This window comes from Dioscorea cayenensis, unplaced genomic scaffold (assembly GCF_009730915.1).
Source record: "Dioscorea cayenensis subsp. rotundata cultivar TDr96_F1 unplaced genomic scaffold, TDr96_F1_v2_PseudoChromosome.rev07_lg8_w22 25.fasta BLBR01000877.1, whole genome shotgun sequence".
In the NCBI taxonomy this organism is placed as follows: domain Eukaryota; kingdom Viridiplantae; phylum Streptophyta; class Magnoliopsida; order Dioscoreales; family Dioscoreaceae; genus Dioscorea; species Dioscorea cayenensis.
In genome coordinates this window covers 13,324-35,874 of record NW_024087268.1, presented here as the reverse complement: position 1 = coordinate 35,874, position 22,551 = coordinate 13,324, and the positions used below count along the sequence as shown (strand labels likewise).

General features: G+C 41.6%; 2 non-coding genes across 2 annotated transcripts; one reads left to right on the top strand and one right to left on the bottom strand.

The window, feature by feature from the left end:
* Positions 1-17,090: 17,090 nt before the first annotated feature.
* Positions 17,091-17,192, top strand: LOC120255191. The gene has a single exon (XR_005534917.1). It is a non-coding gene; the product is annotated as a small nucleolar RNA R71 (small nucleolar RNA).
* A 4,770-nt stretch (positions 17,193-21,962) lies between these two features.
* LOC120255190 lies at positions 21,963-22,069 on the bottom strand. The gene has a single exon (XR_005534916.1). It is a non-coding gene; the product is annotated as a small nucleolar RNA R71 (small nucleolar RNA).
* Positions 22,070-22,551: the final 482 nt, after the last annotated feature.

Sequence of the window (22,551 nt, the reverse complement as noted above, 5' to 3'; positions counted from 1 at the left end):
CACGGGGGTGGACTTGTACAGGGCCAGTTCACAGGGGCACTCGTACGCCCTGTGTATTCTTGGGATAGAAGAAATCTCCTTTACAGAGATCCACATGGGCGTGCGGAAATCATCCATGCCCGTGTGTTTATCACAGAGTCATCCACAGTGGCGAGTCCATGCCCCTGTGTCTTCTCAGGAAAAATATCTAAATCTATACAGGAAGACACACGCCCATGTGGAAATTACCCATGGGAGTGTGCATCTCACAAGGTCATTCACAGGGCCGAATCTACGCCCCTGTGCCTTCTCTGGATGAGCTCTTAGTAGAGATCCACAGGCATGTGGAAATTCCACACGCCCATGCATTTTCTTTGGATGCTTTGGAATACCCTACAGGCTCTACAGAAAATTTCCTGAACATGCAAACACAATTAAAGCTTGCCTTATCATGCAAAATATACCAGAGAAAAACATGAAATAGGCTCAAACGACCAACAATTTCGCCATAGACATTAAAGCACATGATAACACCAACTCATCCACATGAAAATCACAGCAATGCATCAAAACATATAGACACCAACACTCAATGTTTTATTCATGCAAACACTAAACTAACAACTAATAAAACAGTAGGTGCTTGGGTTGCTTCCCAAGAAGTGCTTGTTTAACGTCACTTAGCTTGACGTACCTTGTCTTACCTCATGGGGGTCCATAGATGAAGGTTTCCCTCTTACCCATGACTTGAAAGCATGATGAGCACAACCTCTTGAAGGTAGAGGGAGAGTTGTCAAGCTTGTTACCACTTAAAGGCTTGTCACCTTTTTTCCATTCATGCATATCCCCAATAACCTTTGGGGCATTTCTTGTGGCATATTTTCGCTCGCTTCATCTTTCGGAGCATATTTTTCATGATCTCCAGAGTAGGTAGTGCTTTCTCCTCTAGACCAAGCATCCTCGTTCTCCTCATCTTGGTCTAGCAACCCCTCGTATGGATCCAGATTCAATATTTTCTGCACATACTCATCGATTAGTTCATCAGTAGTGTCAAGAAAATATAAAGTATCATCAAAGTCAAGAGAATGTCACATGGCTTCGGTGAGGCGGTATGTGCGCTTGTCATCTCCAAACCTCAGTGTCAACTCCCCGCTGTCCATGTCAATCAATGCCTTGGAAGTGCACAAGAATGGCCTCCCAAGTATCAAAGGAACATCTGCATCCTCATCGACATCCAACACTACAAAATATACAGGAAATATGCACTTGTCCACCTTGACAAGCACGTCGTCAATGATGCCCCTTGGATGTCTCACCGTCCGATCCGCCAATTGCAAAGTCATCTGAGTGGGCCTAGACTCTCCCAAGCCTAACTTTTGAAAGAAAGAGTATGGTATGAAATTGATACTGGCCCCTGAGTCTGCCAATGCCATCTCTTCATCCAAGTTGCCAATGTTGCACGGGATAATGAAACTTCCTGTGTCTTTCTTCTTGTTTAGCATATTCTTTTGCAAAACTGCCGAACAAGAGGCATCTAAGATCACCGGTGCACTCTCTTCCAACTTCCTCTTGTTGGTCAATAGATCTTTTGATAAGTGTTTGTGTAATAAAAATGCGAAGTGTTCTTATGATAGCATTACTTTTATCAGGTTTAAGAGCTAATATATGTGCATTTATGTTACTTTCATGGATATAGGGTTGTGAAGCCGATTGTTAGAGAAAGAAGCCAATATAGATCATGAATGCACCATTTGGAGGAAATCTTGAGAATGATCAAACACGAAGACATAAGTTGGGCTCAAGATGCGAGAATGTGTGCCAACCTCCATATATTCAACTTAGCATAATGATTTGGAGGGGCACAAAGGCACTCACATTCGAGTATCCCGGCTTGTACATTAATAGCAAGATCTTCACTGATGAAGCCGTTGTTAAAGAAGCAAAGTGACCTATGACGTAAATGTGTGCCCGTTTACGTTACCTCGATGAAAACATGGATTCGGGACTGTTTCGGGCTAGTACTGTAGCAGGTCACTATAGCAAACACTGCAGCAATTCATTGTAGTTGGTACTGTTCACAACCGGCTAGAAAAGTGAATTCCAGAGAATCCACACGGGCTTGTGGAAATTATCCACGCCCGTTTGGAAATTCCACGGGCTGTTTGGTGAATATACAGGGGCATGTGGATGCTCGATTCCAGCCCCATATAAGGCCGATTTCAGCCCCAATTTCAACATTTTTTTCTCCATCTTTTCCCCAACTTGAGAGGGGGCATCGGCTAGGGTTTGGAGAGGTATTAGCTAGGGATTGGGAGAGGTTCTATGGCTTTGACATCGCGCTCCATTTAGAAGAAGGTTAGTGGGAGAGTTTTCGTCTGCACCGATCCGGCGAGATATATCCTAGGCCAGACAAAGGGACCCTTGGACGAGTTGAGGCTTCTCCACAAGACCATCATCATGACTATCGAGGGCGTTTTCTATGGATTACTTATTTTTACATTCGATTTCATTGATTATAACTAGCTCCATGGAGAGCTAAACCCCTTGGTGGGTACTTGGATTTGTGAACCCTAGGATGTATTTGTTTCATTAAACCTTTCATTATGCTTTCATTAATTGATGTTTTAATTAAGTTCCAATCTTGAATGCTTGATTGTGTGAATATTACCTTAGAGTAACACTAGAATTGAGGATTCTTATTGGTAACCCATGTGAGTGAGTGACACACCACGAGAGTTAGACAAAGCTAGATTGGAGAAGGTTGAGAGGGTGATTCGAGAGGTAGCAGAGCATCGCCTTTCCCCTCCGATGTGATTTATCCGACCTCTATTTTCTTGAGTTCTTTGCTGTCATAGTAGAGTAAATGGGCTAAGAAATGACCTTCCACTGGGGCTTAGTTGCATAGGCAATGGAGTGAAGCGTTGAAGTTATTTTAGCACCTAGGGCTTAATTGTTACTAGGGACCTTCCACCTGGACTAAAGAGTTAGGTCCAAATTTAGGAAGAGGATCTATCACTTGGAATCCCTAGAACTCATTGCGATTCTATGCTAGTGTGAGGTTGAGATATTGTTCAATTTCTCCTCTGAGACATGTATAGAGTTAGGCATGGTTGACCTTAAATTTGGCACCATATATTGAAGGATCTCCATGACACATTAATGTATTAGTTAGAAAGCATAATAGAGGATTTTGCACTTGAAACGATTGTCCTAGGTGGAACATTATCCAGGTACCCCATTTTTATCGATTGCCTTACCTGCCCTTTACGTGTGCTCTCTTTCTTGTCTCTTTTACTCTTGTTACGTTATATCTTGTCACACAACTATTATTCACTTTACGCTTAGTTAAGAAACAATTTAAGTGTTTTTAATCCCTACTCCTTATGGATACGATAGCCACTCATCTGGGATTTATTACTTTGACAAACCCATGCACTTGCGGGACATACACAAGAGGCGTTTGTCATCTTTCAAGAACTTAGCATACCGAGGCATCTGAGACAATGCCTCCATAAAAGGAATATTGATGTGCAATTACTTGAATAGGCCCAAGTACTTTTTGTATTGCTCATCGTTTTGATCATTTTTTAATCTAGAGGGATAAGGGATTCTTAGCTTGTAAGGTGGGGTTGCCACCTCCTTCTCCTTAGTTGCTCCCTTCTCAACCTCTACAACCTCTGGTGCTTCAATATTGGCCTTCTCACTTGGAAGCCTACCTTCAACTTTACAACCACTTCTCAAAGTGATCACTTTGACTACTCTCGTGGGTTGGTTTCGGTGTTACTCGATAAGTTTCCTTGTGGTCTCTCTGATAGAGACTTCGTGACTTGCACCACTTGATTTTCTAGGTTGTGCAATGAAGTGGTGTGGTTATGAAGTGTAGCCTTGACCGATTGGAACTGTGTATCTGATGATTGCATAAATCAGGTTAAGGCTTTTTCTAAGTCGATCATCCGGGTCTCCAAAACCTGAAACTCTATTTTCTATGTTCAGGGCTTATTGCTGTTGTTGATGATTGCACAAATCGGGTCAAGGCTTTCTCTAAGTCGGTCATCCGGGTCTCTAAACTTGAAACTCTATCTTCTATATTCAGGGCTTATTGCTGTTGTTGAAAACCCGGTTGTGCTACGGGCTTTTGCTGCTCTTGGTTACTCCATGAGAAATTTAGGTGATTCCTCCACCCTTGGTTGTGTTGCTATAAGGATTGCCTTGGTTTCGCATTACATTACCCACAAAGTTAACTTGCTCAATGGATGAAGTACCACCAATGGCAATCGGGCAATCGGATGGGGTATGTCCTCCCCCACATTGATCACAATTCATTACGGCCGCTAATCTAGGAGAAGTTAGAGTGTGCAACTTCTTACTTAATGCCTCCACTTGGGCCGCCAATGATGTAACCTCATCGATCTCATGAAGTTCGGCTACTTTCTTCCTTTCCCTTGCATTCTATTTGATAAGTGTCTAAATGTAGATGTTTTCATGTATATATCGTATTCACTTTGCATGTATTTTGTGAGGTTTGATGCCCGTTTTGCGCTTAATCGTCTATTATTTGCTTTGTAGGGCATAAGGAAGCCATGGATAACAAGAAGATATCATTTGGGCGAAAAGAGAAGAAAACATGAATTTCATACTACCCCCATACTACCCAAGATGGGGGTCGATGCACTCGTAGGGCAGCAGATTGATTTGGAGTCTCGCCCGATTTTCCATACTACCCAAAGATCGGGGGCCCTCATGCACCCCTGTATGGATCGCGAATCTAGGGTTTTTAGGGTTCTATACGACTCCCCATACGACTCAGATGCCTCAGGGGGTATAAATACTAACTTTTAGGGCGTAAAAGAGGACTTTTGGCTTGACCTTTTCTTGGCCGACTTTTGGGGAGAGCACTTTGGGAGTTTTTTTGGGCGACCTTGGGGAGGAGAAGAAGGGCAAGGAAGCTAGAAGATCATCCAAGCCCAAGGTCCAAGATTCTCAAGGCAAGAAGGCAACATCATTCAAGGGGAGATCTACCACGATTTGAAGGAAGGAGACCCAGCGGCTAGAGGAAGCATCATTTGGCACTCCTTTATGGGAAAGCGCTATTCAGCACATTCTTCACCTCCTCCTTTACCACTTCATCTAGGGAGTGTCATTTATGCTTTTGTTTCATGTTTTGTTTGTTTGTATTGCTTGTTGTGGGATGATGACACATTAGACCCCCAAGGCCACCTGGTGTTGGTGAACCTTGGGGGGTTTTATCATGTATGTTGGATGATAACTTGTTAATTTCTTGCTTGGGTAATTTTGAGATCTAGTCCATTATTTTCATGCTAAGTGCTACACTAAGGAGAAATCCGTAGCTCTTTTATGAGTGATGCATGTAGATGTGACTTGCTCGCATGTATTAGATCATGAATAGATTAGAAAGGGATATTTGTATCATCACGCCGAGAAATTGGGTGTTTGGTAGCCCTCCATGTAGGTTTAATCCGAAGAAGAGTAGGTTTAATCCTAAGTGAGATTTCCTCGTACTCAATGCAATCATAGGAATGTGGATTTGGAAGAAATTCCTATCCATGTTTGTATGGGATTAGGGTTCAATCGCCGAGAAATTGGGGTTGTTCTAATCTTGGAATCTCATGGTCCATTTTACCCTTTCATCTTTAGATCATCATCCATGTTGCATGATAACCCCTCAAGGGGATCCTCATCCATAGGCCTTTGCACCTCATTGATTTTCTTACTTGCTTATTGCTTGTTCTCTCTAATTTGGTCATAATCTTGTTTTAGTTTTAATTACTTTTAGTAGAGTAAAACCCATCACTTGAGTTCTTAGGCTAGATAATAGCTCGAGAAGGAGTAATAGGAGATCCTTAGCCCTGTGGAATACGATCCTCGTGTCTTCACACGTGGTATTACCTGGCGATCCCGTACACTCGCGGTGAAACAATCAAGTTTTTGGCGCCGGTGCCGGGGACTTTTAAGGAATTATAGGAAACTTTTTGATTATTACTCTAGCCATTTATCTTTTCTTTTGTAAATATTTGTCTTTCTATGTTTCTTTTACACCTTTTGTCCATATTTATTTATTTTTCTTCTTAATTGTTTTCTTTGTTAGCTTATTGATTTTAGTTTTACATGTTGAGTCAGGGCCATGGATTCTAAACAATGGGTTTACCCTCACCAAGGATTGCTACTGGAACCCACTTTTCAAAAACCGTTGCATTACCAACCTCCATTCGACAAGCAACTTAATCGTTGGGGATTCAATACACAAGATGTTTTTGCAAGTTTCATGAGGTATGCGGATGCCGAACTTGAAGCTATGAATGCCAAAAATTTTAATGCTCAACAATCTCTTCAAAGTGTGGAAAACAAGATCGGAGAGTATTCCAAAGAATCAGTCAAATTGCCACCATCTATTGAAGCCCTAACTGAAAATAGCACAAGAGATGAAAAGAAAATCAATGAGATTGTGGTGGATGCTCATATTGAGGTGTTGAAGGTGGAAGAAGCAAATGATGTAGCATCAATACCTTTTGAGCAAATGTTAGAGGTTTCAACTCAATGTGAAATTGAAGAAGAAAAGGGGGAGGATGGCATCATGGTCATGAAAACATGTAAGGAAGTAGAAGAAACTCAATCGACCACATGTGAAGATGCTACTTTCCTTAACATAGATTTTTTCCATCCATCCATCAATTTTAGTCAAGTGAAAAAACAAAATTCCAGGAATTGTATTTGAAGATGTGGGGAGGAAACCAATGTCATCCTTGAACCCACCAATGCCGGGCTTGGACAATTCCCAACCAAAACTTTTTCCTTGGCGGCCCAAGCAAATGTTATGGGCACTTGAAGTTCATCACACCATGGTTGAGAAAAGAATTGTGGATAGGATGTCAAAGCCACCAATTGGTCCACCTATGCAAAGGTTCACGAGTTCTCAACCAAACTTGTTCCCTTGGAAGCCCAAGAAACTCTTTTTGATGATCCAAGGCAACTTTCCAAGAGTCGAGGAAGAAAATGTGGGTAGGAGGTTGAGGCCGTCCAATGACCCACCCATGCTGAGCTTAAACAACTCTCGACCAAAGCTTTTTCCTTGGAGGCCCAAGCAACTTTGTGGTGGGGTACTCAAAGGAAATCTTGTCAGGACCAAAGAAGAAGCGGGGAGGAGGTTCAAACCATCTAAGGATCCGCCCATGTTTAAATTGCACAATTCCCGGCCCAAGCTTTTTTCTTGGAGGCCAAAAGGTAACTCATGCTTGGGCTTCAATTTAACACCATCCTGGAAGGTATGTTTCGTATTTCTTGGTAGTTCTTATGCAACTTCTAGCCGGGATGAACACACCATTTTCGAGCCTCCTTAGGTAAGAAAAAGGTACGTCAGGTTCGTGACGTTAAACAAGCGCTTCTTGGGAGGCAACCCAAGTGTTCGGTGGTGTTTGCTTGCATTTTTCATATTTTAGTTCCTAGTTCATTTCAAATTTTCGTATTTCTTAGTCTTGTTTTACTTTTGAATAAGTCCATGCTCACACACTTGGCATAGTGCTCTCATCGTTTTAATTGTGGTATGTTTGTGCAACTTCTTGAGAAACTCATATTTAGGTGTTAATTCATGCACTAGATCGCTCGCTTTTATTCAATTCACTCATTTTTTTGGAGGAGTCTTTGAGCTTGCTATATCATTTTTCATCATTTGTGGCAGGTTTTTTTGAAGTTTTTTTATTGGTTTTAATGGGTATACAACCCTTACTAGGGTCAGATGGTGGCCGCCCCGAGACGACATAGAGGCTCTGTGCCGTCACAGACGACCCCCCATACGGCCCTTGTACGGGGCCATCTGTTACGGGATGCCCTCTCGGCCGAGAGGGCCATTTGGCCCATACGGCCCCCATACTGGGCCATATGAGGGCCGTATGGGGCCGGGTCCCCCCCACCCATTTAATCCCTCTCTCTCTCCTTCTTCCATTCTCTTCTTTTCTCTCTTTCTCCACCGATTTTCCCTCTTCATTCTCACTCAATTCTTGACCAAATCTCTTCATTTTTCTTCCTAAATCCTCTCCTCATCCATTTGAGACATCGATCTAGTGGTTTTCCCCGAGTTTAAAGCTTGTTTTCTCAAGATTTCATCGGTATTCTTTTTCAATGCCCTAGTTTTATCTTTTTCATTTCTTGGGCATTCATGGAGATTTTGTGTGGGATTTCTTTAGCATTTTGCTTGGTTTGAATGATGTGAATGTCATGGATGAATTTTCCTTCAAATTTATGTAAAAAAATTTTTGATGCTTTGAATATAGGGGAAACTCTTGCCGTATGAATAGTGACCATACGGCCCCTATACGGACGTATGGACACTATCCATCATAGTTTTCATTGTTTCTTCATCTCTTACACTACTCTTTGAATCATATTAAATTCCTCTATCCTTGAATGGATTTTTCATGGTTTGTAGGAATTTTGGGGATGAAGAAATTGACAAGCAACCATGGGTTGATATTTGCACCACAAGGGGTGACCAAATGGAACAAGATGTCATTTTGTGTTGAGAGACTTAATTCTAAGGACAAGGATGGAGCATGGACACCTATCATTTACTTTAGTTTGCTTTGTTTTGTAGTTTTGTATTTTGTTGAGTTGGCATGGTTCTACCCTACCGACTTGTGTTGTCGAACTTTAATTTATTTTCATCTTTGTGTTTTTGTAGACTACTCCCTAGTTTGTCCCTTATGCTTGTATTTTCAAATCTTTGTGGAATGATGATGTCCCCTTTTTGCCTCGCAGGGCATTAAGGGAATTTGGTGAGCTTTCCTGGTTTTAATGGAGGTCGGACGGGACATGTGTTGCTCACCACACATTTTCTCACGTCCTACCTCACGACGAGCACAAGTTGAACAAGGGAGTTCGTTTTCACCCTCCTTTATATTTGCATTGCTTCATCTTGCATGTTTTTCATGATTAGTGTACATTGAGGGCAATCTACAACACTAAGTGTGGGGATGGGTGTATTTCATGTTTTAGGATCATTTGCTACATGCTAGTGTTACCTATGATGGCTTTGTTCATTCTTGTAAGATTCTTTTAGCTTGGACTAATGGTTGATGTGAGTTACTTGTTTCTATGCTTTAGTAAATCCTGTTTTACCCCTAGCATTGTCATGTGCACTGAAATTTTTTATCGATGCCCTGGGAATAGCCAATGTGACTACTCTCTAACTCTCTTGTATTAACACACTACTTTGAGTACTTGGCCTTAGAACACTAAGTTCTATCTTTCAATGGACTCTTAAGAACTTCTAAGTCTTGTTGAGCTCATCCTAGTTTTGTGTCATGTAGAGTACTCTGAAGATGTGATCTAGGGTGAATGTATGAAAATGAAATGAATGAAAAAGAAAAAGTGAAAAATGAGTCTATATCAAGATTCCTCCTGCTATTGAAGCATGAATGCGTCTATGTGGACTTTAATCGAGTAGTTGGGTGGCTCTTGTGCCTAACCAAAGATGTGCATCCTCCGTAGAAAGATTTCAAAATGATTTTCTTGCGTCTCACGTTAGCTCTAACTCGATTAAAATGAATGATGAAAATGAAAATAAAACCTAGTGATCTTTTTGAGTACCTACCAAAGGTTTTGAGTAGAAAATGGACTTAGTATTCTTTGTAAGTGGAGTGATTAGCATCTAGAGCTATACTGGTTGAAGTCCTTAGGCTAGACCGCATCAGTGGCATATGAGATATAAGATTCACTTACACGGCATGCGTACATATGAGGGGTGAGACAGATATTTTTTTATTATGCTTATCGACTATGACTCAACATCTATGTATCATTGTCCATTGCTTTTGGAGTCTTATATTTACTTGATGCTAGAGGTAATGCATTTAGCCACTTCTCGCTTTTTTGTTTTTCATGAGTTGTTTGTTTGGGGACAAGCAACGCTTAAGTGTGGGAATATTTGATAAGTGTCTAAATGTAGATGTTTTCATGTATATATCGTGATTCACTTTGCATGTATTTTTGTGAGGTTTGATGCCCGCTTTTGCGCTTTTTAATCATCTATTATTTGCTTTGTAGGGCATAAGGGAAGCCATGGAGAACAAGAAGATATCATTTGGGCGTAAAAAAAGAAGAAAATGAGAATTTTCATACTATCCCCATACTACCCAAGATGGGGACCGTATGCAGTCTGAAAGGGACAGATTGATTTGGAGTGTCTTCCCTGCATTTCCATACTACTCCAGTATGGGGGCCGTATGCACCCCGTATGGATTGCGAATCTAGGGTTTTTGGGTGCTATACGACCCCCATACGACCCCCATACAACCCGTATGCTTCAGGGGGTATAAATACCAACTTTTAGGGCAGAAAAGAGGACTTTTGGCTTGACCTTTTCTTGGCCGACTTTGGGGAGAGCACTTGGGATTTTTTGGGCGACCTTGGGGAGGAGAAGAAGGGCAAGGAAGCTAGAAGATCATCCAAGCCCAAGGTCCAAGATTCTCAAGGCATGAAGGCAACATCATTCAAGGGGAGATCTACCACGACTTGAAGGAAGGAGACCCGCGGCTAGAGGAAGCGTCATTTGGCACTCCTTTGGCGGGAAAGCGCTCATTCGGCACATTCTTCACCTCCTCCTTCACCACTTCATCTAGGGAGTGTCATTTATGCTTTTGTTTCATGTTTTGTTTGTTTGTATTGTTTGTTGTGGGATGATGACACACTAGACCCCCAAGGCCACCGGGTGTTGGTGATCCTTGGGGGGTTTTATCATGTATGTTGGATGATAACTTGTTAATTTCTTGCTTGGGTAATTTTGAGATATAGTCCATTGTTTTCATGCTAAGTGCTACACTAAGGAGAAATCCGTAGCTCTTTTATGAGTGATGCAAGTAGATGTGACTTGCTCGCATGTATTAGATCATGAATGGATTAGAAGGGGATACTTGTATCATCACGCCGAGAAATTGGGTGTTTGGTAGCCCTCGATGTAGGTTTAATCCGAAGAAGAGTAGGTTTAATCCTAAGTGGGATTTCCTCGTACTCAATGCAATCGTAGGAATGTGGAATTGGAAGAAATTCCTATCCATGTTTGTATGGGATTAGGGTTCAATCACCGAGAAATTGGGGTTGTTCTAATCTTGGAATCTCATGGTCCATTTTACCCTTGCATCTTTAGATCATCATCCATGTTGCATGATAACCCCTCAAGGGGATCCTCATCCATAGGCCTTTGCACCTCATTGATTTTCTTGCTTGCTTATTGCTTGTTCTCTCCAATTTGGTCATAATCTTGTTTTAGTTTTAATTACTTTTAGTAGAGTAAAACCCAGCTCGAGAGGGAGTAATAGGAGATGCTTAGCCCCGTGGAATACGATCCTCGTGTCTTCACACGAGGTATTACTTGGCGATCCCGTACACTCGCGGTGAAGCAATCAAGTTTTTGGCGCCATTGCCGGCGACTTTTAAGGAATTCTAGGAAACTTTTGGATTATTACTCTAGCCATTTATCTTTTCTTTTGTAAATATTTGTCTTTCTATGTTTATTTTACACCTTTTGTCCATATTTATTTATTTTTCTTCTTAATTGTTTTCTTTGTTAGCTTATTGATTTTAGTTTTACATGTTGAGACAGGGCCATGGATTCTAAACAATGGGTTTACCCTCACCAAGGATTGCTACTGGAACCCACTTTTCAAAAACCGTGGCATTACCAACCTCCAGTCGACAAGCAACTTAATCATTGGGGATTCAATACACAAGCTGTTTTTGCAAGTTTCGTGAGGTATGCGGATGCCGAACTTGAAGCTATGAATGCCAAAAATTTTAATGCTGAACAATATCTCCAAAGTGTGGAAAACAAGATGGGAGAGTATTCCAAAGAATCAGTCAAATTGCCACCATCTATTGAAGCCCTAACTGAAAATAGCACAAGAGATGAAAAAGAAAAATCAATGAGATTGTGGTGGATGCTCATATTGAGGTGTTGAAGGTGGAAGAAGCAAATGATGTAGCATCAATACCTTTTTGAGCAAATGTTAGAGGTTTCACCTCAATGTGAAATTGAAGAAGAAAAAGGGGGAGGATGGCATCATGGTCATGAAAAACATGTAAGGAAGTAGAAGAAACTCAATCGACCACAAGTGAAGATGCTACTTTCCTTAACATAGATTTTTTTCCATCCATCCATCAATTTTAGTCAAGTGAAAAACAAAAATTCCGTGAATTGTATTTGAAGATGTGGGGAGGAAACCAATGTCATCCTTGAACCCACCAATGCCGGGCTTGGACAATTCCCAACCAAAAACTTTTTTTCCTTGGCGGCCCAAGCAAATGTTATGGGCACTTGAAGTTCATCACACCATGGTTGAGAAAAAGAATTGTGGATAGGATGTCAAAGCCACCAATTGGTCCACCCTATGCAAAGCTTCACGAGTTCTCAACCAAACTTGTTCCCTTGGAAGCCCAAGCAACTCTTTTTGATGATCCAAGGCAACTTTCCAAGAGTCGAGGAAGAAAAATGTGGGTAGGAGGTTGAGGCCGTCCCAATGACCCACCCATGCCGAGCTTAAACAACTCTCGACCAAAGCTTTTTTTCCTTGGAGGCCCAAGCAACTTTGTGGTGGGGTACTCAAAGGAAATCTTGTCGGGACCAAAGAAGAAGTGGGAGGAGGTTCAAACCATCTAAGGATCCGCCCTAAGTTTAAATTGCACAATCCCCGCCCAAGCTTTTTTCTTGGAGGCCAAAAGGTAACTCATGCTTGGCCTTCAATTTAACACCATCCTGGAAGGTATGTTTCGTATTTCTTGGTAGTTCTTATGCAACTTCTAGCCGGGATGAACACACCATTTTCAAGCCTCCTTAATTAAGAAAAAGGTACGTCAGGCTCGTGACGTTAAACAAGCGCTTCTTGGGAGGCAACCCAAGTGTTCGGTGGTGTTTGCTTGCATTTTTCGTATTTTAGTTCCTAGTTCATTTCAAATTTTCGTATTTCTTAGTCTTTTTTTACTTTTGAATAAGTCCATGCTCACACAATTGGCATAGTGCTCTCATCGTTTTAATTGTGGTATGTTTGTGCAGCTTCTTGAGAAATTCATATTTAGGTGTTATTTCATGCACTAGATCGTCGTTTTATTCAATTCACTCATTTTTGGAGGAGTCTTTGAGCTTGCTATATCATTTTTTTATCATTTGTGGCAGGTTTTCGAAGTTTTTATTGGTTTTAATGGGTATACAACCTTACTGGGCCGTATGGTGGCCGTCTGAGACGACACAGAGGCTCTGTGCCGTCACAGACAACCCCTCATACGGCCCTTGTACGGGGCCATCTGTTACGGGATGCCCTCTCGGCCGAGAGGGCCATCTGGCCCATACAGCCCCCATACTGGGCCGTATGGGGGCCGTATGGGGTCGTGTGCCCCCCCCATTTAATCCCTCTCTCTCTCTCCTTCTTCCATTCTCTTCTTTTCTCTCTTTCTCCACCGATTTTCTCTCTTCATTCTCACTCAATTCTTGACCAAATCTCTTCATTTTTCTTCCTAAATCCTCTCCTCATCCATTTGAGACATCGATCTAGTGGTTTTCCCCGAGTTTAAAGCTTGTTTTCTCAAGATTTCATCGTTATGCTTTTTCAATGCCCTAGTTTTATCTTTTTCATTTCTTGGGCATTCATGGAGATTTTGTGTGGGATTTCTTTAGCATTTTGCTTAGTTTGAATGATGTGTATGTCATGGATGAATTTTCCTTCAAATTTATGTAAAAAAATTTTTGATGCTTTGAATATAGGGGAAACTCTTGCCGTATGAATAGTGACCATACGGCCCCTATACGGACGTATGGACACTATCCATCATAGTTTTCATTGTTTCTTCATCTCTTACACTACTCTTTGAATCATATTAAATTCCTCTATCCTTGAATGGATTTTTCATGGTTTGTAGGAATTTTGGGGATGAAGAAATTGACAAGCAACCATGGTTTGATATTTGCACCACAAGGGGTGACCAAATGGAACAAGATGTCATTTTGTGTTGAGAGACTTAATTCTAAGGACAAGGATGGAGCATGGACACCTATCATTTACTTTAGTTTGCTTTGTTTTGTAGTTTTGTATTTTGTTGAGTTGGCATGGTTCTACCCTACCGACTTGTGATGTGGAACTTTAGTTTATTTTCATCTTTGTGTTTTTGTTGACTACTCCATAGTTTGTCCCTTATGCTTGTATTTTCAAATCTTTGTGGAATGATGATGTCCCCTTTTTGTCTCGCAGGGCATTAAGGGAATTTGGTGAGCTTTCCTGGTTTTAATGGAGGTCGGACGGGACATGTATTGCTTACCACACATTTTCTCACGTCCTACCTCACGACGAGCACAAGTTGAACCAGGGAGTTTGTTTTCACCCTCCTTTATATTTGCATTGCTTCATCTTGCATGTTTTTCATGATTAGTGTACATTGAGGGCAATGCACAACACTAAGTGTGGGGATGGGTGTATTTCATGTTTTAGGATCATTTGCTACATGCTAGTGTTACCTATGATGGCTTTGTTCATTCTTGTAAGATTCTTTTAGCTTGGACTAATGGTTGATGTGAGTTACTTGTTTCTATGCTTTAGTAAATCCTGTTTTACCCTAGCATTGTCGATGCCCTGGGAATAGCCAATGTGACTACTCTCTAACTCTCTTGTATGCGTAACACACTACTTTGAGTACTTGGCCTTAGAACACTAAGTTCTATCTATCAATGGACTCTTAAGAACTTCTAAGTCTTGTTGAGCTCATCCTAGTTTTGTGTCATGTAGAGTACTCTGAAGATGTGATCTAGGGTGAATGTAAAATGAAAAATGAAATGAATGAAAAAGAAAAAAGTGATGAGTCTATGTCAAGTATTCCTCCGCTATTGAAGCATGAATGCGTCTATGTGGACTTTAATCGAGTAGTTGGGTGGCTCTTGTGCCCTAACCAAAGCATGTGCACCCTCCAGAAAGATTTCAAAATGATTTTCTTGCAGTCTACGTTAGTCGAACTCGAAAAAAAAAATTGAAATGAATGATGAAATGAAAATAAAACCTAGTGATCTTTTTGAGTACCTACCAAACGTTTTGAGTAGAAAGTGGACTTAGTTTGAAGGTATAGAATTGGAAGGATCTTATTTGGCCATTGAAGTAGCACTTAGTAGTTTAAGACTTAGTATTCTTTGTAAGTGGAGTGATTAGCATCTAGAGCTATACTGATTGAAGTCCTTAGGCTAGACCCGGATCGAGGGCATATGAGATATAAGATTCACTTACACGCACGATGACATATGAGGGGTGAGAGCAGGGATATTTTTTTATTATGCTTATTGACTATGACTTAACATCTATGTATCATTGTCCATTGCTTTTGGAGTCTTATATTTACTTGATGCCGAGGTAATGCATTTAGCCACTTCTCGCCTCTTTGTTTTTTTCATGAGTTGTTTGCTTGGGGACAAGCAACACTTAGGTGTGGGGATATTTGATAAGTGTCTAAATATAGATGTTTTCATGTATATATCGTATTCACTTTGCATGTATTTTGTGAGGTTTGATGCCCGTTTTGCGCTTAATCGTCTATTATTTGCTTTGTAGGGCATAAGGAAGCCATGGAGAACAAGAAGATATCATTTGGGCGAAAAGAGAAGAAAACAGGAATTTCATACTACCCCCATACTACCCAGTATGGGGGCCGTATGCACTATAGCAGCAGATTGATTTGGAGTGTCTGCCTAGATTTCCATACTAACCAATATGGGGGCCATATGCACCCCGTATGGATCGCGAATCTAGGGTTTTTTGGTGCTATACGACCCCCATACGACCCGTATGCCTCGGGGTGTATAAATACCAACTTTTAGGGCAGAAAAGAGGACTTTTGGCTTGACCTTTTCTTGTCCGACTTTGGGGAGAGCACTTGGGAGTTTTTGGACGACCTTGGGGAGGAGAAGAAGGGCAAGGAAACTAGAAGATTATCTAAGCCCAAGATCCAAGATTCTCAAGGCAAGAAGGCAACATCATTCAAGGGGAGATCTACCACGATTTGAAGGAAGGAGACCCGCGGCTAGAGAAAGCATCATTTGGCACTCCTTTGGTGGGGAAAGCGTCATTCGGCACATTCTTCACCTCCTCCTTCACCACTTCATCTAGGGAGTGTCATTTATGCTTTTGTTTCATGTTTTGTTTGTTTGTATTGCTTGTTGTGGGATGATGACACACTAGACCCCCAAGGCCACCGGGTGTTGGTGAACCTTGGGGGGTTTTATCATGTATGTTGGATGATAACTTGTTAATTTCTTGCTTGGGTAATTTTTAGATCTAGTCCATTGTTTTCATGCTAAGTGCTACACTAAGGAGAAATCCGTAGCTCTTTTATGAGTGATGCATGTAGATGTCACTTGCTTGCATATATTAGATCATGAATGGATTAGAAGGGGATACTTGTATCATCACGCTGAGAAATTGGGTGTTTGGTAGCCCTCCATGTAGGTTTAATCCGAAGAAGAGTAGGTTTAATCCTAAGTGAGATTTCCTCGTACTCAATGCAATCGTAGGAATGTGGATTTGGATGAAATTCCTATCCATGTTTGTATGGGATTATGGTTCAATCGCCGAGAAATTGGGGTTGTTCTAATCTTGGAATCTCATGGTCCATTTTACCCTTGCATCTTTAGATAATCATCCATGTTGCATGATAATCCCTCAAGGGGATCCTCATCCATAGGCCTTTGCACCTCATTGATTTTCTTGCTTGCTTATTGCTTGTTCTCTCTAAATTGGTCATAATCTTGTTTTAGTTTTAATTACTTTTAGTAGAGTAAAACCCATCACTTGAGTTCTTAGGCTAGATAATAGCTCGAGAAGGAGTAATAGGAGATCCTTAGCCCCGTGGAATATGATCCTCATGTCTTCAAACGAGGTATTATTTGGCGATCCCGTACAATTGCGGGGAAGCAATCACTATTGGTAGCTATTCATGGTCATTTCTTCTATTAATTGTCGGGCTTCATTGGGGGTCTTGTTCCCCATTGTACCTCCTGCGGTGGCATCTAGAACTTGTCTTGTACTTGGATTCAACCCGTTGTAAATGGTCTGAATGATCATACATTCGGGGAATATATGCTGTAGGTAATTCCACAAAAGATCCTTGAATCGCTCCCATGTCTCAAACAAGGATTCGAGCTCCATCTAAACAAATGATGATATCTCATTGCAAAGCTTTGCTGATTTCCCTGGAGGAAAGTACCTTGCATGAAAAGCTTCGACCATTTCATTCGATGTCAGGATGAATGCTCATGGTAAAGAATGTAACCACTGTTTAGCTCTTCCTTTTAGAGATAATGGGAAAGCCGTCAATTTAATAGCATCATCTATAACACTGTTGGTCTTTAGCATATCACAAACTTCGAAGAAGTTCTCAGTGTAATTGTTTAGATCCTCATAGACCAAACCATTGAACTGCATTGACTGCTGTATCATCTGGATGAATGCTGGCTTTAGCTTGAAGTTCAGAGCTGTAATTGGGCATCGCACTATGCTAGATTGTGTCCCTAGTACCGACAGTCTGGTGTAATCAGAGAGTGTTCTTTGTTGTTCATTCTGTTCTGCCATATTATCAGATCTTTCAACTTTCACTTCAACAAGATTCGGCGGTTCTTGTACATGTTCTTTACCCCTTTTTCTGAGTGTACGTTCAAGTTTAGGATCACCTTCAATTAGTATCAAAGGGTTCACTTGGGTCATAACTTGGAGCTGCACCAAAAGAAAGAAAACAAAATTAGAATGATGATAGGATAAGAAGATATGAAAGAGAATGAATGAATAGCTAAGATAGCAAAGTGCAAAGTATCTCTAAATGCCAACTCCCCGGTAACGACGCCAAAAACTTAACAATACCCCTTGCGTGTGACCCACAAGTGCATGGGTTTATCGAGTAATAAATCGAAGATGAGTGGGGTATCATATCCACAGGGAGTAGGGAGTAAAAATACTTAAATTGCTACTTAACCACGTGAAAGTGAACAATGATAATGTTGATAAAATATAATGAAACAAAGATAAAAAGAAACAAGAATGAAAGGCAAAATTAAGTGAGAGGTAAGACAATTGATAGAAGTGGGGCACTCGGACAATGCTCCCCCTAGGATTAATGTTTCAAGTGCAAGACCCACTATTATACTTCTTAATCAATGCTCAATGAGTCATGGAAATCCTTAAGCACACGGTTCCAAATCTAAGGTCAACCATGACTAACTCTACACTATGTCCCGGGGGAGAAATCGCTCAGTCTCAACACCTCATATTGTGTAAAGTTGCATGGAGTTCTAGGGAATCCAAGTGATAAACCCTTTTCCTATGTATACACCTAACCCTTTGGTCCAGGCGAAAGGCCCCTAGTCACAACTAAAACCGATACACTAGAGTCCCTTCAATGCTTCACTCTGTTGCTCACGCAACTATACGCTAGCGGAGTTCATCCTCTAGAACTTCACTCTATTGTGACCGCCAAAAACTCAAGGAAATTGAGGTAGGATAAATCACACTGGAGGGAAAAGGGAATGCTCTGCTACCTCTCGACTCACCCTCTTAACCCTCTCCAATCAAGCAATGTCTAACCCTCGTAGTGTGTCACTCATCTACAATGGTTACCAAGATGGACTCTCAACTTTAGTGTCACTCTAGGGAAGAAATTATTCCACAAGCACTCAAGATTGGAACTTAATTGAAACATCAATTAAGGAAAGCATAATAAAAGATCAATGAAACAATAACATCCTAGGGTTTACAAAATCCAAGTACCCACTAGGGGGTTTAGCTCTGCATGGAGCATAATACAATCAACAATGAAATCGAAAGTAAAAGCAAGTGTTCCATAAGAAAACCCCCTCGGCAGTTGTATCAATGGTCTTGTGGAGTAGCCAAGTCTTCTCCAAAGGTCCCATTGTATGGCCTAGGGCACACCTCACCGGATCTATGTCGATGAAAGCTCCACCAATAACCTTCTTCCAAGTGAACCACGGTGTCGAATCCCTCAAACGATTCGAAAGACTTGCCAAAAGCCTCTCTAAACCCTAGCCGATTGTTTCCCAAATAATAGAGAAAAGTGGAACAGAAGAAGGCAAAAAGATTCCTAAAGTCGGGCTGAATCATGGCTTAAATAGGCCTGGAATCAGGAATCCACACACCCCTGTGGATTCTTCCCATGGGCCTGTGAAATTTCCACACAGGCTAGGGGAATTTCCACACGCCCGTGTGGATTCTCAGGAAATCTGCTCTCTGGGCAGTTGTGAGCAGGAACTGCTACAGTACTTTGCCGCAATGATATGCTACAGTACCCTACTACAGTGCTTTTCAAAATGCTCCCAATCCACACTTTTCATCGAGGTAACATAAACGGGCACACTTTTATGCCATTGATCGCAACTCTTCTTCAATTAAAGGCTTCGTTGGTAAAGATCTTGCTAACAATGCACAAGTCGGGTGATAAGTGCTTGTGCGATATGAATGCGAAGCGTTCATTCCTTATGTTGAGCATTACTTTTCTCAGGTTTTTACACTAATATGTGTGTTTTTATGTTACTTTCATGCAGGTAGGGTTGTGAGACCGAGTATGAAGGAAAAAAGCCAATGTGGATCACAATGCACCGATTTTGGAGGAAATCTTGCTAAGGTTCAAATGCGAAGACATAGGTCGGATGTGAGATGCTAGAGTGTGTGCCAACCTCCTCGTATTCAAGTTTGGCACATCCATTTGGAGGGGCACAAAGGCAATCACACTCAAACATTCCGATTTATGCACATAGAACAAGAGCTCCACCAACTTGCCTATCATTGAAGAAGCAAGTGATCCACGACGTGAACGTGTGCCTGTTTGCGTTACTCCGATGAAAGTATGGATTCGGGAAGCTATTCAGGATGGGTATTGTAGCAGCACTGTTCACAGCCGGCCGAGAAAACAGGAGTTCAGAGAATCCACACAGGCGTGTGGAAATTATCCACGCCCGTGTGGAAATTCCGCACGGGCACGTGAAGCATCCACGCCTGTATAGTCACCCGATTCTAGCCCTATTTAAAGCGGAATTAGCCCCGATTTTAGTATTTTTTTCTACATCTTTTCCCCAACTTGAGAGAGGGCTTCAGCTAGGGTTTTGAGGGGTATTGGCCAAGGGTTTGGAGAGGTTCTATGGCTCCGACATCATCATTCCTTAGGAAGAAGGTTGGTAGGGGAGCTTCCGTTGTGGCGTATCCTATACCGGACGAGGAATCCTTGGACGACGAGTAGAGGACTTTCCACAAGACCATCGACATGACTATCGAGGGGGTTTCTTTTATGGATTCATTGCTTTTTACATTCTATTTCTTTGATTGTACTTAGCTCCATGGAGAGCTAAACCCCTAGTGGGTACTTGGGTATTTATGAACCCTAGGATGTATTTATTTCATTGAATCTCTTTATTATGCTTTCAATTAATTGATGTTTATTGTGAGTTCCAACCTTGAATGCTTGATTGTATGAACATTTCCCCTAGAGTGAAACTAGAATTGAGAGTTCTCATTGGTAACCTTGTGAGTGAGTGACATACCAAGAGCGTTAGACAAAGCTAGGTTGGAGAGGGTTGAGAGGGTGAGTTGAGAGGTACAGGAGCGTCCCCTTTCCCCTTCGACGTGATAGATTCTACCTCTGTTCCTCGAGTTCTTTGCGGCCATAATAGTGTGAATGGTCTAAGGGATGAACTTCCACTGGGGCTTAGTTGAACGTGCAACGGAGTGAAGCGTTGAGGTGATCTTAGTATCTAGGGCTTAATCATGGTTAGGGACCTTCCACCTGGACCAAAGGGTTAGGTCTATAATTAGGAAGAGATTTATCACTTGGAATCCCTAGAGCTTATTGCAACTCTATGCGAGTGCGAGGTTGAGAGGTTATCTAATCTCTCCTCCGGGACATTTATAGAGTTAGGCATAGTTGACCTTAGATTTGGGACTATGTAATTAAGGATTTCCACGACTCACCATTGCATTGATTAGGAACCATAATAGAGGGTTCTTGCACTTGAAACAATTATACTAGGCGGAGCATTATCCGGGTACCCCATCTTTATTGATTGCCTTAACCCCTTCTTTATTTTTGCTCTATTACTTGTTATTTTTATTGTTAAGAATTAAATCATTGTCACACTTATTATCATTGATCTTTCACATAGCTAAGAATCGAATTAAGTATTTTTATTCTCTATTCCCTCTGGATTCGATACCCACTCATCCGGGATTATTTCTTCGACAAATCCGTGCACTTGCGGGATATACGCAAGGGGACCATGTCAAGTTTTTGGCGCCATTGCCGCGGAATAGGTATTTAGAGATACTTTGCACTTTGTTTTCTTAGCTATTTCACCATACATCTATTTCCTATCTTCTTATTCTATCATCGTTCTGATTTCTTTTTCCTTCTTTTTTGGGTGCAGCTCCAGGTTATGACCCGAGGGAATCCCTCAACATTGATTGAAGGAGATCCTGAGCTTGAACGTACACTTAGAAGAAAAGGGAAAGAGCCTGTATAAGAATAGTCTAATCAAGCTGATTTGGAAGTAGAAGAATATGAAAATATGGCAGAACAGAATGAGCAACAACGAACATTATCCGATTATGCCAGACCTTCAGTGTTGGGGACACAATCGAGTATTGTGCGTCCCTCGATTACAGCTCAGAACTTTGAGTTGAAGCCGGCATTCATCCACATGTTGCAGCAATTCGCACAATTCAATGGTTTGGCCGATGAGGATCCAAACAGTCACATGGAGAGCTTTCTCGAGGTGTGTGATATGCTAGATAAATGGGATGATGGATGATGCCATCAAATTGAGAGCCTTCCCATTTTCCCTAAAGGGGAGAGCAAAGCAGTGGCTACACTCGTTACCTAGAGCATCAATTACCACGTGGGAGGAGATGGTGGAAGCTTTTCTAGCTCGTTATTTCCCTCCCGGAAAATCAGCAAAGCTTAGGAATGAGATCTCATCCTTTGTTTAGTTGGAATTGGAGTCTCTATTCGAGACATAGGAAAGTTTCAAGGAGCTCCTGAGGAACTGCCCGCAACACGGATTCCCGGAGTGGATGATTGTTCAAACCTTTTACAATGGTTTGAACCCGAGTACAAGGCATATCTTGGATACGCCAGTAGGAGGTACCTTAGGTAGCAAGACCCCCAATGAGGCCCGTCTGTTAATTAAAGAAATGGGGTTAAATAGCTACAAATGGAATGCTAGGGGGAAGAAAAAGGTGGCCGGTCTCCATGAGATAGATGCGGTAACTTCATTGGCGGCCCAAGTGGAAAATTTCAGTAAGAAGTTAGATCTTCTAACTTCAAATAGAGTGACGGCCATGACTAATTACACCGGGTGTGGTGGAGGACATGCTCCCTCCGATTGCCCGATCTCTATTGGTGATGTTTCTTCGGTGGAGAATGCTGATTTTGTAAGTAATGGCATGAGGCCTCAAGGAAACCCATATAGCAATACCTACAATCCGGGTTGGAAGAATCATCCCAATTTCTCATGGAGTAATCAAGGTCCATAAAAGGCCATAG